The sequence below is a fragment of the Equus asinus genome, chromosome 11 (genome assembly GCF_041296235.1).
Source record: "Equus asinus isolate D_3611 breed Donkey chromosome 11, EquAss-T2T_v2, whole genome shotgun sequence".
Taxonomy (NCBI): Eukaryota; Metazoa; Chordata; class Mammalia; order Perissodactyla; family Equidae; genus Equus; species Equus asinus.
In genome coordinates, this window is record NC_091800.1 from 25,681,222 (window position 1) to 25,701,831 (window position 20,610).

At 36.3% G+C, this 20,610-nt stretch overlaps 1 protein-coding gene and 1 pseudogene across 15 annotated transcripts in view; one reads left to right on the forward strand and one right to left on the reverse strand.

Moving 5' to 3' along the window:
- The window catches only part of CAB39L (calcium binding protein 39 like), a 148,127-nt gene that overhangs the window by 14,651 nt on the left and 112,866 nt on the right, over nt 1-20,610 (forward strand). The gene's annotated exons all lie outside the window — the stretch shown is intronic.
- Nucleotides 15,153-15,694, reverse strand: LOC106829692 (large ribosomal subunit protein eL37 pseudogene; annotated as a pseudogene).

Sequence of the window (20,610 nt, forward strand, 5' to 3'; positions counted from 1 at the left end):
GAAGAAAAATCAGCAGAAACATAAACAGCTAAAACAGATCTACAGAGATTTCAGCTATTAGAAATGTCTAATATGTAAAATAAATGTTTAATATGGTTAATAAATAAAAGAGGAATTCTAAAACATAAATAAAGAATAATAGACTATAAAAGTGACCAGGCACATTAAAATAAGAACCAATTAGAATATCAGAAATGAAAAATATAATAATAGAACTTAAAAATTAAATGGTGTGATAAACCAGCATGAAAGGCACAGTTAAAAGTAGAAAGAAACCACATAGAAGGCCATACACAGAGAAAAAAGATATATGATCTAATCAGAGTTCCAGAAAGAAAACATGGGATAGGAATGAGTCAATATTTTTAGTTGCCATTAAAAATTTGCCAGAATTGATGAAAGACACAAATCCTCAGATTTAAGGAGCCCAGTGAATCCCAAGCAGGGTGAATAAAAAGAAATACACATCTCACTATTGTCGAGCTGTAGGATGCCAAGCTCAGAGAGACCAGTAGGTCACAACCCACACCTCAAAAAATACCATTCTAAATGGTATACTGCAAGAAGGAGGAAAATGATCCTAAGAGGAAGGTTTGAAATGAAAGAAGAAATAGGGAGTAAAGGAAACCTGAATTAATCTGAACCAGTATTGGTGGAAGGAAACAGTAATAATAATGTCTAATTTGTGGCTAACGAACAAGGTGGAACTACAATACTGTACTAGCCTACAGTGGCTGTAAGCCAATAGGGGCTGATTGGAATTTCAGTATTCTAAGGTCCTTATGCTGTGTGAACTGGAGGTAAAGACTTATTCCAAAAGAAGACGGAGTGTTTCCTTTTTAAACGAGAGAAGGAAAATAATGAAATGAGGGGGGAAAAATGGTAGAAGGCAGGAAATAAGGACTCATTTTTTGTTATCTTTTACTCAGTTATTTTAGAGACTCGTCCATGTTGTTGCATGTATCTATAATTTATTCCTTTTTATTGCTGAGTAATGTGTCATTTTACAGATATACATACATACCACAATTCATTTATCCATTCACGTATGAGTGGAAAGAGGTTGTTTCCAGTTTTTGGCTAATACAGATCAAGATACTATGAATTTTCATTTACAAATCTATACGGACATACAGTTTCTTTTCTCTTGAGTAAATACCTAGGAGTGGAATAGTTGCATCATATGGTGCGTGGGTGTTTGGCTTTTTAAGAAACTGCCAGACTTCTCTAAAGTGGTTATCAACAGGAAAATGAATACCAAATTGATCTATCTATATAATAGAATAGTACTCGGCAGTACTTGTAACAAAGTAGATGAATCTCAGAACAGTTATGCTACAGGCAGGAAGCCAGACAAAAAAGAATACATACTATTTGATTCCACTTATTAAAAATTCTAGAAAATGTAACTAACTTATAGTGACAGAATGCATATCAAATATGGTGGATGCAGCAAGGGATTCTATGAAAACATGAAGGGAGCATATATGACATTCTAAATATTAACAACAGGTATTATTAATTGGGATTCAAATATTTAATAACATCAGGCAAATATAGCCTCAGGCAGCCTTTTCTATACCAGACTCCTCTCTATAGCAGGAATATACTGGACCCTGGAACCAGACAACTCTCCTACAGTGTGCTTGAATGGGCCTTACCAAGTTTAACCTTTTCTCCCCACTGAATGCGCCAGTGGCTGATCGGTGTCTCTTCTGAATGACTCACTCATCCTTCAAAATAGATACGTTAACACTTTGAATTAGGTTACAGCCAAGTTATGCAGGCCTGGGAGCCATTTTGTCTCTTTTAGGTGATGTTATTCATGTCTACTGGTTTTCTGTGGTAAATTGTACAGTTAAATTCACAGTATTCATTGTATTTATAGTAGTTCCACGTTATTGGATTTATCTTATTCCCACCTGCCCCTGACTATCTACACGATAAAGAAACCTATCTCATTTCACATCAGTTAGCAGTATGAGAAAGGTCTTCTCTAGATAAGTGCAAATTTCTAATTCTGTAACTAAATTTAAATTCAATATCATATATCAAAATACACTCTAGGTTAATTAAAAGGAAAATAAGCATTACAGCCAGTAGCATATTTATCAACTTTGTGGGCAACTGGTAGCTTTCTCAGCTTTGGAGTAAAAGAAACACTGAAGAGTATTTTATAGATTTAATAAATTATATAACATTTTTTGTACAAACGAATTTTAGTAAAACCAAAATGAACAAAGAAAACAGATAAGGAAAAATATTTGAGTCAAGTAACAAAAATTAATATTTATAAGAAATAAATAATTTACTAAATTTTATGAGAAATCTCAAGATCCTGGTGGATAAATGAAATACTGATGTGAACTTAAAGTTCTCATAAGAAGAAATTCAAAAACAAAGGGAAATGTTCAGTCTCCCAAGTAATCAACAAATACAAATGAAAACTAAGAACATTTTATATCTTTGTAAATAAGCAAGAATTCAGAAAGGTACTTGGAGATGGTGAGGTTCTTGTGAACCTCATGGTGTACTGATGCTGATAGCATTTTTAATTAGTATAATACTTTCAGAAATCACTAATGTAAATCAAAGTCCTCAAAATGTATATTTTGACCCAGTAGACCTGTTTGTGGGACTTTTTCATAATAACATAACCCAAATAAGGAGGAGAGAAAAATGCATGAAAAATGTTTGATGGGATTGACTGTGAGAGTGACAAATGGGAAATAACGTAAATAACCACCAGCAGTAGTGGGTTAGGTAAATTATTATAGGTTAATACTGTGTTGTCAAAAATCATTTTTTCTAAAATGTCTATATAGAAATATGGTTAATGTTTTATATAGTTAGTGAAACAAATAGGTAAAATTTTGTACTATTATTACGGTTATGTGAAATGTATATGATAAAAAAGTGTTAGTAAATGCTCTGAAGTAAAAATAGCTTTTATGTTAACAGGTTGAGATTTTATGTGTTATTGTCCCTAAATTTTTAAAAATGAATTTTTAGTGTGAAAAATATAACTTAAAAGAATTAAAGGAGTGAATGAATTCTTACTGACTTAGAATTATACCATGTCTTTACCCATTCATCAGTTGATGGGCACTTGGGTTATAAAATACAGTGCAGTTTCCATCTTTATCACCTTCTCTCTTTCTAATTACTTGTTATGGAAGGAGTTAGCCATATTGTGAGCATACCTATGGAGAGGCCCATATAGCAAGGAACTGAAGCCAGTAGCCATATGACTTATTGAAAGCTGTTCTTCCAGCCTCAGTCAAACCTTCAGATGATTGCAGCCCAACCTGAGCCTGATGTGTGAGCTAGAACCACCTACCTAACTACTCCTAGATGCCTGATTTTCAGAAATTATGTGAGATAATAAATGATTATTTTAAGCTTGTAAGTTTTCCATAATTGTTATGCAATAAGTAACTAATACATCTTGGTACCAGAACTTGTGTGATGTCATAGCAAATATTTATTAATGAGAATGTGGCTTTGGAACTTGTTAGTGGGTGAAAGGTGGATGAAGTTTGAGGATAGTAAATGTACACTCAAGCTTTGAAGAGGTTGCCAGTGAGGGCTTAAAGGAAACTGAGGAGAATCTTATTGGACAGTGGAGGAAAGGGGATCCTTCTTATGTAGTAGCAAAAATTTTAGCAACACTGTCACCTGTAATAATGTAGAAACTAAAAAATGTGCATAGAGAACTGAATGATTTAGCTGAGGAGATTTCCGTCAAGAGAATTGAAGGTGCCACAGTTTATTCTTGCTGCTTATAGTAAAATATGAGAACAGCAAGTATGTTAAAGGTCTAATAAACAAAAAAGAGCTAGGACTTGATGCTTTTGACCATTGTCAGCCTCTCCAGATAGCTGGTGATGCCAAAATTAAGAAATGGATTCTTCCCAGCCGAGATAAAAACCAAGGCATTGTCAGGAGAACTTGGTCTAAGGATGAAGCTGAGGGTGTGACTGTAAAGTCCGTTGTTAATGCTTAAGCAAGATCTAAGGTGCTGCCTCAGAGCACTTTTCAGTCAGATAAAAGGCCCTCTAAAGACCTTAATGGTGTGACTGACAGATCCATTCAGTCGAGCAATAGGGCTTCTAAAGAAGCTTAAGGATATGATCCATATCTTTCAGCCATTTCAGCAGAAGCTCAAGGTAGAGAAGGACTTAATCTGAAGAGATTTGTACTTGTGGCTTTTGTTTAATAGAAAGAACCCCAATAAGATTCCTAGGAGACTCAGAAAGCTTTAAGAGAATTACATTTTAAGGATCATGGCCCCTTGGACTAAAGAAGACAGAGTGTACAAAATGAAAAGAAGTTTTAGGAACCTCAAACTTCTACAGCAGGGAGCAAGCTGAAAAAAATACTCAGCTGAAAACATATGTGCTACCTTTCATGAAAAAGGAACAATGACTCAGGGGGTTGAACCTAGAGGGTTCAGTCCAGAGTCATATAGAGAGTCATTTCCAGATGGAACTAGGACCCAGTCTTAAGGAAGTTATAACATTTGCCTGGCTGGATTTCAGTGATCCCTGTGTGCTTCTCATTTTCCCCCTTTTTGAACAAGAATGTCTTGTAGGGGAGGAAGACATTTCCTCTACCCACTCTGGATCCTTCTGGCTGGACAATGAATTAAATTCTCACTTAAGAGTCAGAATTAGGTACAGCTGTTCTGCTGCTTGCTTTACTAAAGTTAGACTTCCAGCAGGTGACCTTTATTATGATATTTTGTGATATGCTTCAGAATCATCTTTCTGTGGTAGTGGTTCTCAAAGTATAGCGCTGGACCAGCGGCATCAACATCACTGGGGACTTGTTAGACATGCAAATTATCACCTGCCTAAATCTATTTAATCAGAAACTCTGGGGACAGGGCCCAGTAATTGGTTTTACCACCTTCCACGTGATCTTGATAATGCAAGTGATTGAGAATCACTAGTTTATAGCATATTCCTTCACCAGTAGCACATCTCTTGCTTCTTTTGTCCCCACCCAAGCTCTACCATATGTCTATGCTTAGGTTTGTGGATTTCATTAAGTTTTTGGAGTTTTTACCTATAACTGGGGAAGAATACTGTATACTGAGAATATGAGAATAATACTTACTAATATTCTTAGAAATTAATTTAGTATCATTTCATTCATGAAGTATTTTTGACTGAGTTTTTCCAGCATGCTTTTTAATACTTAAAAATTGGCTTTTAAAATCTTTATCTTCATTGCTGAATGCTCTTGCTTTTTTTCTTCTAAGAACTGCACACCGAATAATATTAGAGAAGAATAAATTTGAGAAATACAAGAATTCATTCTAGTTGTTTACAGTCCAATAAATGAGTTCATTAAGTAAAAAAGAAAGAAATAAAGTTTTAAATACCAAATTTTCCTTGACCTAATATTCCTAGGAAACATTTTTTCTTTCCTTTATTGCTAAGTTTATAATTGCCTTGCATTATCTTGAAAATTAGTAAAGGTATTTGCTATGTAAGTGCAGTCTATCTGTGGAGTTTTGATTTGAAGGGCCAGAAAGTTTTGAGAGAGGAAAAGAAAATTGTAATAGAGTTCATTAATTAGTTAACAATGCAAGGTGGTGAGGATACAGTTGTAAACAAGATACTCAAGTTCAGCACTGAACTAGCTTACAGAGTGTCTTAGGGCAGACACAGTTACAAATAGTTACATTAATATGTTTGCATTCACATATTCTTACTAGCATTCATGTCTCCCTAATGATTGTAAAAATGATGAAACAGGGAATTTTCATTCTTAGGCTAACTCTCTTAGCTATTATAACTGTGTTAGTGAGATGGGGTTCCCTGATTCAAGAACAAGATACAGTTCTGCCTGCAGCAGGTATAGGCACTGTCACATGAGAAAATTCTGATTATCAGAATTAAGAATTTATCTACATTAATGTATTTTAGTATGTGTGTGTATATACGAATGTGTTTGTGTATGTGTGTGCATTTATTTCTAATCATATTGGTAATAATATGGTATTTTAGGGGTTAATTACCTGAGTAGAATTGTTTAGGAAATGATTTTTATTAAAATAGCATGCATTACTAAAAGCACGCTTGTTCTAACAATGCTAAAGCCTATTTATTCTCTTCCCTCAGGGATGGAGGAAGCGAGTGGTGAGGAAGGAGAGGGAGCAGATGTTAATTACTCCCTAAATACCATGAAGGAAAGGACTGTGTTTGTCTTGTTCTCTGTTAATCCCCAGCACCTAGTGTAGATCCCACATACTGGAGACTTCGAAGTATTTATCAAATGAGGAGTGCAGCTTTGTTTTAGAAAGGCTTCATGGAGGAAGTGAAGTTTGAATGTGCTTTGGTTGAGTAATGAATACTGAATTACAAAACTTAAAAGCTCTAGCTAAACAAGAAGGGATTATCTTGGAACATAAAAGTCAGGAGAGCAACATGAGATTGTTGGTATGGGATTATATGAGGAGTTACTTGAAGATAAGGTTGAGTAGAAAGAGTAGGTTTAAATTATGGAGAGCCTTGAATGCCAGGGTCAGAAATTCAGGCTAATTCTGATGGGTGGTGGCAAACTATTATAGTTCTTTTAGAAGTAGAATGCCATATTGAAAGTAATAGTTCTAAAATATTTGTTTAAGAGCCGTGTCCAAAGGAGATTGGAAGGGAGAGAGAACATTTAGCAAGTTATTTCAGAAAGTCTTTAATAATAAACAATAAAACTTGACTGTGATGATCACAGCAGTGAGGATGGTAAGAGAGACAGGTATTTTAAAGAAAATAGTAGAGAGAATTGAGAGACTGACAATAGAGCACAACAGAGAAGAAAGTGTTGAAGTTAACTGTCAGGTTTCAAGACTGACTATTTGGAAACAGGACAGTGCTGTAAAACTAGTGTCACAGAGAACAATAATATAGGATAAGATCAACCTGCTGATTGAGGCTGATCCTGCAGGGTAGGAATGTTTAGGGTTTTGTTTTTAATTTCAAGGTTAAACACTTAATTATATCCATTACCTAGGGCGTGAGGAAGCCTTTCAGGAAAGACTCAGGGTAATTAACCTGCACACCAATTTACTGTATTTTTTAGGATTACAGTTGGCTGCATATAACAGAAAAACTCAAAATAACAATGGTGCAAAGTAGACATTTTTGTCTCTTGTGACAAAAAAGTCCAGGCATATAAAGATGTGGTATGCAGCTCTGCAGAGTTCTCAGGGATGGGAACTCTGAGTTCTCAGGCTCCTTCAAGCTCTCTCACCTGCCACTCCTAAAGAACCTTATCACATCTGCGCTATGGACAGCATGATAAATGAGCTGTAGAAGGGCTCGCCTCACCCATTTAAAGAAATTTCCTAGAAGTCCAAAACAACTTTCTCTCTACTTACATTTTAATATAGCCACACCTGCTTTCTTTTGATTAATGTTTGTATGATATATCTTTTTCCATCTTTTTACTTCAACCTATGCATGTCATTATATTTGAAGTGAGTTTCTTATAGATAGACTATAGTTGGGTCATGATTTTTAAATCTACTCTGCCAATCTCTGTCTTTTATTTGATGTATTTAGACGATTTGCACTTAATGTTACTATTGATATATTAAGGCTTAAGTCTCCTATTTTATTTTCCGTTTTCTTTTTGTTCTTTTTGTTCTGTTTTCTTTTTGTTTCCTTACTATAGTTACTTGAACATTTTTAGAATTCCATTTTGATTTATATAATGTATATAGTGTATCTTTTTGCATAGTTTTTTAAATTTAATGGTTATACTGTTATATATACATAACTTATCACAGTCCATTAGTGTCAACATTTTACCAGTTTGAGAGAAGCATTTAAACCATACCTTTCTGTCCCTTTACCCTCCCACATTTATAATACAATTTTCTCAAATATTTCCACTATGTTCATTGAGAACTGCATCAATGTTATAATTTTTGCTTCCACTATCAAACATAATTTTAAAAACTAAAGAGGAGAAAGGCTGTTGTATTTACCCATATGTTTATTCTTACTGTTTTTTTTCCTCTAATGTTTCAAGATTCCTTCTTTTATTATTTCCTTTTGGTTTAGAGAACTTCCTTTAGCCATTCTTATGATTAGGTTGGATGGAGACAAATTCTCTTTGTTTTCCTTCATCTAAGAATATCTTGATTTTTCCCATCATTTCTGAAGGATTTTTTTTTTCTTTTTTCTGGATGTAGAATTCTGAGTTCTTTTCTTTCAGAGCTTGAAAAATATTGTGCCGCTTCCTTCTGGTCTCCATGTTTTCTGATGAGAAATCTATCATTTGGATTGGTTTTCTGTTATAGTTAACGTGTCATTTTTCTCTGGCTGCTTTCAAGATTTTTTTCTTTAGTTTTCAGAAGTTTGACTATCATGTATCTTGGTGTGGGTTTCTTTGGGTTTGTCCTGTTTGAGATTGGCTCAGCTTCTTGAATCTGTGGGTTTATATTTTCTGCCAAATTTTGGAAATTTCCAGCCATTACTTCTTCAAATACTTTTTCAGCTCCACTCTCTTCCTCCTCTCTTTCTGGGACTCTGATGACACAAATGTTAGGTCTTTTGTTATAGTCCCACATGTCCTTGAGTCTCTATTTTTTTCAGTCTGTTTTCTCTCTGTTCAGATAGGGCAGTTTCTCCTGTTCTATCTTCAAGTTCACTGATTCTTTACTCTATCCTCTGTATCCTGCTGTTTAGCCCATCCACTGCACTTTTTATGTTGATTATTGTACTTTTGGGTTCTAAAATTTCCATTTGGTTCTTCTTTGTATCTTGTTTCTTTGCTGAGACTTTCAATTTTTTCATTTGTTTCAAGTGTATTTGTAATTGCTCATTGAAGCTTTTTTTATGAGCACTGTTTTAAATTTCTTTTCAGACAATTCAAACATCTATGTTATCCAGTGTTGGCATCTGTTGATTATCTTTAATCATTCAGTTTGAGCTCTTATTGGTTCTTGATATAATGAATGATTTTTGACTGGAACTTAGACACCTGTGCATTATGTTGTAATATTCTGTATCTTATTTAAATCTATCTTTTAGCAGGCCTCTTCTGGCACTGCTCCTATGAGTGAGGAGGAGTACTGCCTCATTACCACCAGGTGGTGCTGGAAGTCCAGGTTTTCCACTTATCCTCTGTTGATACCCTCAGGAGAGGGCTTGCTTGTTACTTTTGGGCAGGGGAGGGAGTTCAGGCTCTCTACCAGGCCTCCACTGATACCGTCTAGAGGAGCATCTCATTACTGCTCCCGTGTGACCTCCACTGACAACATATGGAGGGGTTTCTTTGGTTTTGCTGAGTGGTGGTAAAAATCCTGACTCTCTACAAGTCCTCTTCTGGTACTACTCCCTCAGGGAGGGGGAAGAGTACCTTGTGACTGATGGGTGGAGTGGAAGTCCAGGTTCCCCAAGTGGTCTCCACTGACAAAGATGTGGTGGGGAGTATTGGTTAATGTTCAAGGGGGATAAATGTCCCAGCTTCACCCTTGTTCTCTGTTTAGGGAAAGGAGTTGGCTACCTCATTACAGCTAGGCAGGGATAGAAGTCTAGGCTTTCCACCTGGTCTTCATTGGTGGAGGTGGGATGAAGTCTCACTTTTTTCTGCAGTGTTTTTCTGGACTGGAGCAGAGTTTTGTTGTCTAAAAGTCTTCTATCTTGCTGCCCCTTTCATAGTCCTTTGGCTAGAGACAGCAGTCTTTTGGGGGAGCAGGCTTTGTCTGCACTCATTGGTGTTTCTGAGTTACTCACTTCTCCAGTATCAAGTCTGGGATATATGAGGCAAAAAGAAGGAAACTCAAGGAACTCATTACTGTGTCATTCCTTGGGTCCTGAGGTCCCTAGCCAATTTGCCTTCTCTCTATCTTTTGGAGTCTTTCTGTTTTTAAATAAAATGTACAGGATTTTTAGTTGTACTTAGGGAGAGGAGTAAATAAAAATATGTTTACTCCATCTTCACAGAAGCCTCTACAGTTATGCATTGCTTAATAACAGTGATCCATTCTGAGAAATGTGTTGTTAGGCGATTTCGTTGTGTGAACATCATAGAATGTACTTAAACCCAGATGGTATAGACTACTACACACCTAGGCCATATGGTACTAATCTTATAGTACTACTATTGTATATGCGACACATCATTTTGTGGCATATGACTGTAGTTGCATTTTATTTTCCAAGACTTAGTCACACTGACTTGTCTTCCTGCAAAAGAGCCTGGTAAATAGAGTTTTTATACTGTTTGGCAAAGTGCTGAAATAAAACAGCATTTTGTTACTAAGGAAGATGTGGAGAATGCATATTGGAGAGCATTTACTGTCTCTAACACATTCGTAAGTTGTATAAATAAAACTGCAAAATGCCAGTAAATTGGTTGAGGAGCTGATTTAGGAAACTTAATTAAGATGAGAAAGTTAACAAAGGTAAAGTGAAGATAAGTGGAGTAGTATCCTTAGACTGTCGGGTTCATATATTCTTTTTCAGAAACTAATTTATTAATTTACTTAAGAGAAATATGGCTGTATACCTAAATTTATGTGCTAGCATATTTTTCAGTTAATTAGGGCTTTCTTTTCTTCTGACCCTGAGAAATATTAATAAACTCTTGTTTTTTAATTCTTCTTTCAGAGATATCTAATTAGGTACTGAGACTTCCCTGTATAAAGTTGTCATCGTATAATTTCACTGTTAATATATTTAACATTACTTACATTTATGATGGTTGTGACTGAAAAATGTGTAAAAAACTATGGACAAATTGAAACACAGGATCGATTTAAGTAATCTTATTTACTGTTCATTGATCCTTTTAATTTTAATACCAGGGATGGCATTTGCTGACCTTGGCCCTAGAGTTTGGAAATATCCCCTTTTGGGATTATGGTGTTCTTATCTACTTGCTACATGGAATAAAAGAAAAAATGAGTTTGAGCTCTTTGTTCAGATTTTGGCAAAGAAAAAGAAAAGTTTCAAAATCCATGGCTAAAGTTTCTTAGATCCAACATCTTTTGCAAAAGTATGGGCCAAATAGATTAAAACAATGAAGCTGTTTTTTTCTTTACAAACTGATTGTAAAACTGATTGAAAAATTGTGACTTAAGCATTATAGACTTTAAATTTTGAATTTCATTTCTTATTTTTTAGTGAAATAGAACTTTTTGAGTCAAAGGAAGAAAGAAAGCTTTTGAAGAACTTTTGGAAGACTTTATATTTATCAAATAGTTGTTTGAAAATATTTTGATGAATTAAAAGTGTAAAGATTATTTCTCCTAATATACATGAGCTTAAAATAGTGGAGGGTAAAAATACATGTTAAAGTTGGTTTTTTAAATATAAGCACTTTATTGAGATAGAATTAATATATCTTACAGTTCACCCATTAAAGTATAAAATTCAGTAATTTTTAACGTAGACAGAGAGTTGCGCAACCATCACCACAGTTAATTTTAGAACATTTTCATTAACCCAAAATGAAACCCTCTGTTCATTAACAGTCATTTCCCATTTCTCTTCGACCCTCCCAGCTCTAGGCAACCACTAATCTGTTTTATGTCTCTAGATTTACCTATTCAGGATATTTTATATAAATGGAGTCATACAATATGGGATCTTTTGTGACTTGCTTCTTTCACTTCACATAGTGTTTTCATCCACATTGTAGCATGAATCAGTATTTCATTCCTTTTTTCCCCCCATAATATTCTATTGTATGGATATACCATATTTTATTTATCCATTCATCAGTTGATGGACATTTGGTTGGTTCTGCTTTTTGGCTATTATGAATAATGCTGCTGTGAACACTGTGTGCAAGTTTCTGTGTACATGTATATTTTCATTTCTCTTGGGTATATACCTAGGAGTGGAATTACTGAGTCATGTGGTATCTATGTTTAACTTGTGAGGAACTGTTTTCCAAAGCAGCTGCACCATTTTACATTCCCACCAGCAGTGTAAGAGGGTTCCCAGTTTCTCCACATTTTTGTCAGCACTTGTATTATCCATTGCTTGTCTTTAATACCTAGTGACTATTCTCACTTTCTGTAAGCATAACAATTTACAGAAGTTTTTACTCAAAATTTACTCTCTGAATTGAAAACATGCTATAAAGGGGCTGGCCCCATGACCGAGTGGTTAAATTCATGTGCTCTGCTTTGGCGGCCCAGGGTTTTGCCAGTTTGAATCCTGGGTGCAGACATGGCACTGCTCATCAAGCCATGCTGAGGCGGCGTCCCACATGCCGCAACTAGAAGGACCCACAACTAAAAATACACAACTGTGTACTGGGGGGCTTTGGGGAGAAAAAGGAAAAATAAAATCTCAAAAAAAAAGAAAACATGCCATAAGAAATCTGCATGGTGATAATCACTGGTGAAACTTCCTGGGGGAGAAGATAATATGATGTTACAGTTTTTTCAGTCTTTTTTCTGATAGAATCTCATCTTCCTCTCAAGCTCCCAAAGGTGTGTATTTTATCACTGTTACCTTCTCTTCCCTTTCCCTTAAAGGTTACCCCTTCATGGGTCCCAGCATTTGCTTTTGCCAGATGTCTGAGTCCAGTTTAGATAGTATCTTTAATACGTCATTTTATCGTTTATTTACCTTACAGGACATATTGGCTTCCCTGTGGAAGGAAAATGCAATTCGTATGTGATAACAATAGGGTGAAATAATTAAGTTGGGTGTGTTAGTAATATTTGTGGAAATTGAGGTTTTTGGATGGTCTGGAAATGCATGATTATTTTCTTTATTTAAAATAATGAAATGTAGAAACACAGAGTGACTGCAAATAGACAAGCAGTGCAAATAAGGGCAATGGAAGTGTTCTAAAATTGAAGTGGTGATGGTTGCATGATTCTGTCAACTCACTAAAATTGTTTGATGGTATACTTAAAGCAGTTGAGTTTTGTGATATGTAAATTATACCTCAATAAAGCTATTTTAAAAATTGGAACATAAGGTACCCACCATTTGAAAATTAACTATCCAACGCTAATCAAGATTGGATTACTATCTAACCATTAATTGATTAATTAATTAATTAATTGGATTCAGATAACAGATGACTGTATCTGTGTTTGAAAAAATCTTCCTAACCCACAGATGAGATTTTTATGTGCCTACATAAATTGTGAGATCTAATCTGAATATCTAGTTAGACATAAAAGAGCAGCACCAAATGAATATGGATAAACATTTGCTTGATTCTATGTAGAAGGTTTTGATTATCAGTTTTCTTTTTCTACTTCTAACTGGAATGTGAAGACATGTAGGACCTCTTGGCCATATCCCTTTCCTACCTAAATATCAGGCATGTTCTTTTTCCTCAGTAGGCACAGCCATGATAATATTAGCTAATATTTATATAGCACTTACTGCATATCAGGCACTATTCTGAGAACTTTATATGTATTAATTCATTTAATCCTGATAAGAACCCAATAGTATAGGTACAATTGTTATTCTCATTTTACATATGAGGAAACTGAGGTTATATAACTTGCCCAAGATCATCTAGTAAGTTGTAGAGCCAGTATGTGAAGCCAGGCAGTCTAGCTCCAGAGTTAGTTTCCTTAATGACTAGATACTCTCATTACATAGAACCTACAGGTCCAGAAGAAAGTCCACTGTTTCCTTGGCATTGTTTTTCCAACTGTTGCTCTGCACCCACTAGTGGGTCATAAAAAACAATTGAGTGGGTTGTAATCCACTTTTTTTTCTTTTTGAGGAACAGTGGCCCTGAGCTAACATCTGTTGCCAATCTTCCTCTTTTTTCCTCCCCAAAGACCCAGTACATAGTTGTATATCCTAGTTGTAGGTCATTCTAGTTCTTCTATGTGGGATGCCGCCACAACATGGCTTGATGAGCGGTGGTAGGTCTGTGCCCAGGATCCAAACTGATGAACCCCAGGCCACAGAAGCATAGTGTACAAACTTAACCACTTGGCCAGAGGGCTGGCCCCCTGTAATCCACATTTAAAAAATAGGAAATTGAGTAGAATAGAAAATATCAGAGCACATCATGTGTGAAAAGAGCTAATGTTTTGTGAAACTTTTGCTTTAATTGCATGTATGTTAGTTTGTTACTGGGGTTTTCATGTCAGGCATATTTTTTATTGTGGGTTATAGTCAAGGTTTGAAAGCACATTCTGTAGAGGGGCCACAGCGCTTCTCATTTGGAATCTTAGGCCACCGGTTTCTAATTGGTCTGAACCTGGTAACAGGGAGTGACATGTTCGTTCCTCACTAAAACCCAACTTAGATGCATCTACCCATCCATGAACAGTGAGACAATTGGGGTGAAAGCAGGACTTTCTAGAAGATAGGGTTCAACATAAGTGCTCTTTGATTATGGGTAAAGTGAGTACTAAAGGAGAACATCTCAGAGTAAGCCTAAGATGAACTTATCCAGAGAGAAAGCACTGTTCCTTTTGTAGGGGCAGGAAAAAACAAAACAGAACTAATTTTGTTTTTAATGAGTTCCCCCACTCATCATTTAAAAGCTAGCACTTCCTCTCTTTCTTTTTCTTCTTTGTTGGTGAGGAAGATTGTCCCTGAGCTAACATCTATTGCCAATCTTCCTCTTTTTTTGCTTGAGGAAGATTAGCCCTGAGCCAACATCTGTGCCAATCTTCCTCTACTTTGTATGTGGGATGCCTCCACAGCATGGCTGATGAGTGGAGTAGGTCCATACCCAGGATCCAAACCCGCAAACCCCAGGCCACCGAAGCAGAGCACATGGAACTTTAACCACTTGGCAACAGGGCCGACCTTCTTTCTTTCTTTTTGATTCAGGACAAAGAATATAGTAGCAGAACAGTAAAGTGGTTTATAATCTTAAAAAAATCAATTGGAGATTTATTCACAAATATTTGTTGAGTGCCTACTGTATGCTGAGGATAAAGCAGAGACAAAACACACAAGGACCCTGCCTTCACAAAGCTCACCTTCTGGTGTCATTAAAGTTATCACTGATGAAGGAAAAATTGAGACAACAGCAAACCTATTCCTTTTCTTTGCACTTGTAACTTTACTCACCATGGGGTTATAATGGAAACTCAAATGTCTGCAGACTTCCCCATATGCATAATACAACAGTGTAGAGTGTGTACATTATAAATATATCATAGCCCACATTTTTTAAAATGCCTGCAATATAGAGGAACAAAACTGTTGCTTTTTAAAAAAAAAAAATTCTTTTTCACTTACAAATGCTATGGTAGAAAACTCAATTTTTTTTCTTTTTAAGCCAGGACATTTATTGAGCAACTAATTGTTGAAATCCTCAAGATGAACTAGATGCTGCAACAGCTGCCCTCTTGGGTTTGGGTGTTGTTCTTCAGGGGATCCATGCCTGAATCTGCAATGTATAATTTTCAGGGGCCTCGTTCGATTGGTCCCAGTGGTATTTCATCTTTTAGCCTTGGCACTCCAGTTATACTTTCTCTTGGGCTTGGCAGGGTAGCCACATATGCTACAGGTCGCCTTCTGAAGGCGGTAGGCCTTTGAGCCACAACAGTGGCACCCTGTGTGCTTCGTATTGTGACGCTTCCCAAATGATGATGTTCTCTTCCTCATCTCGCTTCTGATTATTACACAAAAGAATAAAGAAGGAAAAAGTAATCCATAAACCTAACATCCAAGGAAAATTACTGTTAAAATTTTGTTGCATTTCCTTCTAATTGTATCCTCATGAAATTAGATATGTGTATGTAGACACACACACAAATGGTTGTGTCTATATATTTATAATTTAAAAGTGAATTTGAAATACTCATATATATTAGTTCCATTTCTTGATTTTTATTTAACATGTTAATTTCCTTATGAAAATATGTCCTTTAAAAATATTATTTTGGGGGCCAACCCGGTTGCACGGTGTTTAAGTTCGCACGTTCCGCTTTGGCAGCCTGAGGTTTGCCAGTTCGGATCCCGGGTGCGGACATGGCACTGCTTGACAAGCCATGCTGTGGTAGGTGTCCCACATAAAATAGAGGAAGATGGGCACGGATGTTAGCTCAGGGCCAGTCTTCCTCAGCAAAAAGAGGAGGATTAGCAGCAGATGTTAGCTCAGGGCTAATCTTCCTCAAAAAAATATATATTATTTTGATAGCTCTATAATATTCTATTATAAGGTGGTGGCATAGCATAATTTATTCAACTATTTCTTTTTTGTAGATATTTCAGGCTTTCCTACTATAATTAACATTACAATAACATCACTGAATATCTGACCATATCTCTGATCTTTTTCTCAGGATAGCTTTCTGTTAGTAGAATTATTATGTTAAAGAGTATGAATAGTCTGGTAAATTATTACCCCAGTGACAAAGTAACATACACGCAATTAAAGCAGAAGTTTCGCAAACATTTGTTCTTATCACATGTGATACACTCTGATATTTTCTATTCTATTCAATTTCCTATTTTGTGTGTGTGAGGAAGATTGGCGCTGAGCTAACGCTTGTTGCCAATCTTCCTCTTTTTGCTTGAGGAAGTTTGTCCCTGTCAATTTCCTATTTTTTAAATGTAGATTCCAAATGAGGAAAACTATAACATGTATTTCACTTAGGGTAGTTACATTGTTTGGAAAGAAGTGGAATAGTAACTATTAAACTTAGAATTTGGTGTACGTAAGTTATAGCCTTTAGCTTTTCTTCTTACTGTATTTATATGTTTTTTTTTTTGATAGATGCGTTTTCACTCTGCTCAAACGCACGTCCTGTTACTCTACCCTCATTCTGTTTAGATGACCTTGAGTCCTTCCTTTCTGAGAAAATAGAAACAATCATGTGCTTCTTAACTTCATTCCTCTTTACCTGGATGGTTTCTTTACTCACACTTTTTCTTTCCTTCTCGTTTTAGAAAAATATATAGCATTCTTCTTGGAAGTTAAACTTTCCACTTAATGTTTTTGCTCCCTTTTTCTACTGTGGACTCAAGTATATCGCCTCGTTAGTCATCCCCTTCCCATCCTGCATCCTCCTCACGTCTGTCTCACTCAATCTACTGAGGGTTCAAAGTAAAAAAATTAAAAAAGCAAACAAATATCCCTTTCATTAGCCCTATAAGCTCTCCTTCCATTCCTTATCAAACACGGAAACAGGAATGTATGCTCGTGCCTCCATTGCCTCATCCTTACCCTCTTACAATCCTAATTTTGCCCTTGACGGTTTTTTGTGTGTCAGGTGCTTGTAAGCCTCCAACCCCTCATCCAGTGTTCTAGGTAGGGCAGTTGAGCCCTGCTACCTGATCAGAGCCAATCTTACCAGTTTCCCCAGAGGACTGGATTGGGGTCCTCTGCCTGCTTTATGCTTAGCTGTACTGCGGTATGCTCTGGTGGTCCCAGCCCAGCTTTGGTCTCTCTGACTATAAAGCCCATGTCTTTAGGATTTTAGGGGAATATGAATTCTTAAAAGGTTCCTTTCCTTGAGCTAAGTGGTTCTCTGAGGACCCCTCTTTCCCCTAATACCTTTGCTCTGTAAGAATTGAAAGAGGGCCTTTGAAGTTAAATTATAGGTTACACAGGATGCTCATTGCTGTACAGCATTCAGTATTGTTGAATACTTTGCATTCTTGAAGTTCTCTTTTTTTGGTAATGTTAGTATAGTTTTCTGGTTCTCCTCTCCCTCTCCGACCACTGTGTCTTTAGTTACTATTTTTTATACCACTACCTGTAGGTGTTCCCTAAAATTTTGCCCTCTCTTTTTAGTCTTTCTCGTACTCCACTGGCAGAATGAGTGACCCCCAGATATGTTGTTTTGGCTCTGTTTTCTCTCCAAGTTCTGGTTCTGTGTGATCAACTGCTTGTGGGCGTCTGTATCCAGAATTCCTGCTGGCACCTCGAAGTCGTTACATATCAAGCAACTGGTTATTTTGTAAAATTTGTTTTTCCTCCTTTAGTCCTTACTGATTTTAAAGATATTACCCATCTGCTCTTGCACACAGGCATGAAGCTCATTGCTGTCTTGACTCTTCTCTCATTACCATCCACATTTATTCAGTTGTCTCTGATACTCACACAGTCCTCTCATTCCCCGGCCTAGTTACTTTCAGTGTCATCCTAGACCACTGCAATTGCCTTTAATTTCATCATCTACTATTTCTCTGCCTTTTTGATTCTTCTTATACACTACCAAATTCACATTCACGAAAGAGAGTTTTGATCACATCATGGCTCCCTTTTGCCCACAAATTAGCATTTAAACTCATTAACCTGGTATTAAAGGCTCTCCATAATCTGACTCCACAATCTGTTTTTCCAGTTTTTTTTATTTCTGTCATTCACAAAGCATTTGCTTTTGATAAACTAAATTACTGCTTGTTATTTACATATTGCACTTCCTAATCCTTTGTTCCTATCTCTATGTGACCAAATCATACCTATCATTCAAGACTGAGTTCCAATGTCACTTTTTCTTTGAAACATTCTGTGATTCCTCAAGACATAAGTATTTTTTTGGCTCTGCTGAATTTTTATGGTATTTTATTGGTCTTTTCCTTTGTGATTCATAACTTTTTGCCTCGCGCTGTAGTTATTTTTGGTACATGTTGTAGCCCCTGTGAGAATATAAATTCCTTTTTCCACTCCATATCCCCTAAGAACAAATTGCCCTCAAATGGTTGGATGAATGAATCTTATACAGTGAAGTGATAAGAAAGTTGTAACAGAGCCTTGCCATGGTAAAGTGTTCAGGGCCATTACATTTAGTTGTATGGTTTGTGCATTGCCAAAAGGCTCCTGGCCAAGGGAGTGAGTGGGGCCTGAAATCCAGCTCACATTCCGGGTTCCCCCATACCAAAACATGTGCCAGGCTGGTTGGCGCAGGGCTGCAGCTGCCTGGAAGAAGGGCTGCTTGTTCTTTGTATTAAGAACATTGCAGGTTAATCTGTGCATCTGCTTGGCTGCACCTGTCCCTTTATCTGACTTTTACCAAAGCACCGTATAAGCCAGTAGCAGCCCTGAGAGTATTAACAGGATCGGTGGAAGTTCATTATGAAAACCACTTTGTGTCACATAGAAACTATCCAATAATTATTTGTTGGGATGGAAGATACAGATTAATCAAATGTAAAGTAAAGCATTAATTATAGAGCATCTCCTTGATAATCTACTATTAACTTCAAACTCACAAATATTGTAGAACCCCTGTGCAGCTTCTAGAACCTTTGAGATTGCTTGTAATTTTTTACTTAGATCAAATGGCTAATAGTCCCATTTCCCTTGCCCCCATCTCAACTCTAACTTTTGGTTAGGGTACTCTGATCTGAGGTAAATGTGTTTTTTTACCTTGTTCTTTTATCTGCATTGTGGTGGGTCCAATGATAGTGGCTTCTGGAAGTTTTTCCAGTTTGATTTGAGGGTTAAGTCATAGAAAAAAAGAATATGTTTATTCTTTAAACTCATTCCATATCACTAGTTTTCTAGGTTAGTAATTTGTCTAGTTATTTACATATGTGTGTTTTTAACATAAAATTTCTATAATCCTGTGAGGAATAGATAAAGTTATTTCTCCTTAAATATATAGGATGAAAGCTTAGAGATGTTCATCGACTTGGGCACAAGGCAAGCAAATGATGAAGCTAGATGAAAATCCAGGGTTTCTGTATCCCTATCCTATGCTTTTTTTTTTTTGTCATTTAAATTTTATTCACTACAAGTAAAGATATTTAATACACTCTACCAGTCTATCCTATGCTTTTTAAAAATGCTGTGACCAGAATCCTTTAATGGAATTATTTTATTATTGTTGGTTTTTAAGACAAAAAGTCCTTAAACACATAGTTAATGGTTGAATGCTGTGTGAATGTGTGTGTCTCTGAAGCACCTAGTGTGCATCTAATAAATGAAGTTGATTACACACTACTTGTGACTCCAGTGGATCTGCCCCATTCCAGAGTATTGACAGGGCAGCCATACATGAAATAAGGTACTTTTAATGTACGCTAGAGTTGCTTTTTTATTTTATGAGTGGAACATTGTCTAACATTTCGCACTTAGCTAAGTGCCAAGCATATATGCATATTATTTCACCTAATCCTCACAACAAGTCCTGGAACTCTATATTATTATCTCCAATTTAAAGATATGTTACTTATGCACAATCAGGTTTTCTTGAAATCTGGGTCTGCCTAATTCAAAGACTCTGTGGCTTATGAAACTAGCCGCTTGATATCTAAAGAATGTTCAGAATAGCTTATCACATAAAGGCCTTCAGAGGCTATATAGCTATATTTATTTATTGCTAGCTAGATATAGCTATAGATATATCCTATCTTGGCATCAGGGAAACAAGACAGTCATTACTTGGATTGGCATAGTAGATCTTATTGCTGGTGCTAAGTATTGCAGCTGCCACTGCAGCTCAGTACCAGCAGGGGGCCAGAGGAGTGCTGGAAAGTGAGCAAAAGAATGACATTCTTGGAGACTCTGCTCTGGTGTTTTTGAAATACAGCCAATGGGAGTAGGGGTGTTGCCTAATTTTTGTTATTCAACTTCCTTCTTCTAAAAAGAAAAAACAACAGAAGGAGATGGGAAGCAGAGTAGCATAAAAGAGAAAGCAGAATAAGCTTTGCTATCTTCTTGAAGTTAATTACAAGACCTTTTAAAGAT